Source organism: Myotis brandtii, unplaced genomic scaffold (assembly GCF_000412655.1).
Source record: "Myotis brandtii unplaced genomic scaffold, ASM41265v1 scaffold675, whole genome shotgun sequence".
NCBI classification, from domain to species: domain Eukaryota; kingdom Metazoa; phylum Chordata; class Mammalia; order Chiroptera; family Vespertilionidae; genus Myotis; species Myotis brandtii.
The window spans coordinates 1417860-1420268 of record NW_005370635.1 but is presented as its reverse complement, the minus strand read 5'-3'; the positions used below and the strand labels follow the sequence as shown (position 1 = coordinate 1420268).

General features: G+C 44.6%; 1 protein-coding gene across 1 annotated transcript in view; it reads right to left on the bottom strand.

Moving 5' to 3' along the window:
* The window catches only part of WDHD1 (WD repeat and HMG-box DNA binding protein 1), a 58872-nt gene that overhangs the window by 6259 nt on the left and 50204 nt on the right, over positions 1–2409 (bottom strand). The gene's annotated exons all lie outside the window — the stretch shown is intronic.

Sequence of the window (2409 nt, the reverse complement as noted above, 5' to 3'; positions counted from 1 at the left end):
TATATATATAAAATGATTCTGAAGCAAAACCAGAATTGAGAACCTCTGCCCTTGCTAGGCAATTAATTTTAAACAACAGAGCAGAAATTTCCAGCAAAAGAACTAAATGAAATAGAGGCAAGCAAACTGGAGTTCAAACAAATGGTTATAAGGATGCTCAAGGAACTTAGTGAGAACGTCAACAATATGAAAAAGGACATAAAAACCATAAAAAAAGCCCCACAGAAATGAAGGACATACTTACTGAAATTAAGAATAATTTATAGGGAATCAACAGTAGTGTAGATGAAGCTGAGAATCAAAGTAGTGAATTGGAATATAAGGAAGCAAACACCACCCAATCAGAATAGCAAAAAGAAAAGGAATTTAAAAAAAACAAAGACAGAGCAAGAAACCTCTGGGATAACTTCAAGCATACCAACAATCGTATCATGGAGTTGCTGGAATGAGAAGGCAGCAAGAAACTGAGGACCTACTTGAAAAAATAATGACAGAAAACTTCTCTAACCTGGTGAAAGAAACAGACATATATAAGTCCAGGAAGTGCAGTCCCAAACAAGATGAACCCAAAGAGGCCCACACCAAGACATCATAATTAAAATGCCAAAGGTTAAAGACAAATAGAAAATCTTAAAAGCAGCAAGAGAGTGTTACCTACAAGGGAGCTCCCATACACCTGTCAGCTGATTTCTCAACAGAAACTTTGTAAGCCAGAAGGAAGTGTTGAGATATATTCACAGTGAGGAAAACCAAGAACCTACAACCAAAATTACTCTACCCAGCAAAGCTATCATTCAGAATTGAAAGTCAGATAAAAAGCTTCCCAGACGAAAAAGCTAAAGGAGTTCATCACCACCCTAGTATTATTATCCTATATAAGAGGGAATATGCAAATTGACCGTCACTCCACCACAAAATATGGCAGCGCCCACAGCAGGGTCGGGGGGTTTCCATAACACAAGATGGTTGTGCCCACAGTGGAGGCCGAGTTCCTGTAACGAGCCTTAACAAGCAATCAGCAGGGACCTGAGGCTGCGCCCCCCTGTGGGGCTTGACAGGGGGCTGCAGGCCACTCCCCCTGACCTGATGCCAGGCTGGGGGACCTCAGGCCGCACCCCCCGCCCTGGCACCAGGCAGGGAACCTGAGGCCGTGTGACCCCTGCCTGGCAGGGATTGACGGGGGATTTGAGGCTGCACTCCCCTTCTGACGGGGCTTGATGGGGGACCTCAGGCCACGCCCTCCACCTGTCGGGGCTTTACGGGGGACCTCAGGCTGTGCCCCCCCATCCAGCGGGGCTTGACTAGGGTGGGACTGGACGGGTTTGGATCTAGCCCAATGGGGGTGGGGCCGGCCAGGTCTGGGTCTTGCATGATTTCGAGGCGCACATGGGTGGGTGGGAACTTGACTCTGGGTCCCATGGTGCGCCCCAGACTCTGAAAAGAGGAATATTTTCATATTCATTTTACTAATTTTCTTTCATCTCTGACACTTCTATTATAGAGAAAGGGAAAATAGCAATATTAAAATATTTCCTCTAATTAATCCCCTTATAATGTGCACAAATTTCGTGCACCAGGCCACAAGTATGAAATATTAGGGTCTTCTTTAAGAAAAAAAAAGATAGCCCTACCCAGTTTGGCTCAGTGGATAGAGCATCAGCCTGTGGACTGAAGGGTTGTGGGTTCAATTTCAATCGAGGGCATGTACCTCTGTTGCAGGCTCAATTCCCCGACCCTCGTCAGGGCTCGTGTGGGAGGCAACCAATGTCTCTCTCACATCCATGTTTCTCTCTCTCTGTCTCTCCACCTCCCTTCCACTCTCTCTAAAATATAATAAAGAGGGAATATGCAAATTGACCATCACTCTGCCACAAAGATTGTGGTGCCCACAGAAAAATATCCTTGGGTGAGGATTAACAACAACAACAACAACAACAAAAGATAAAAAATACGAGCAATAAAATAGCAATAAATACATATGTATTAACAAGTGAGTAAAAAACAAAATCAACAAACAAGCAGAAAAGAAACATACTTTCAGATACAAAGAACATTTTGGCAGTTGCCAGATGAGAGAGGGATTAGGGGGATGGGTGAAAAGGTGAAGAGATTAAGAAATACAAATTGGTAATTACAGAATAGTCATGGGGATGTAAAGTGTAGCATAGGGAATCTACACTAGTAAAAGAGAAACATGGTAATTAGCGTGTGACCGCTACCCTTCCCATTGGCTAATCAGCATATCCTTATGCAAATTAACTGTCAGCCAAGATGGCGGCCGGCAGCCATGCACTGAAGCGAGCAGGGAGGCTTGCTTGCTCTAGTGACGGCGAACTCCAAAGTTCCCCGCCTGCCGCTGCCGGCCTCTCAGCTGCAACTCTAAGCAACTATGTACTATGTTGCAAATAA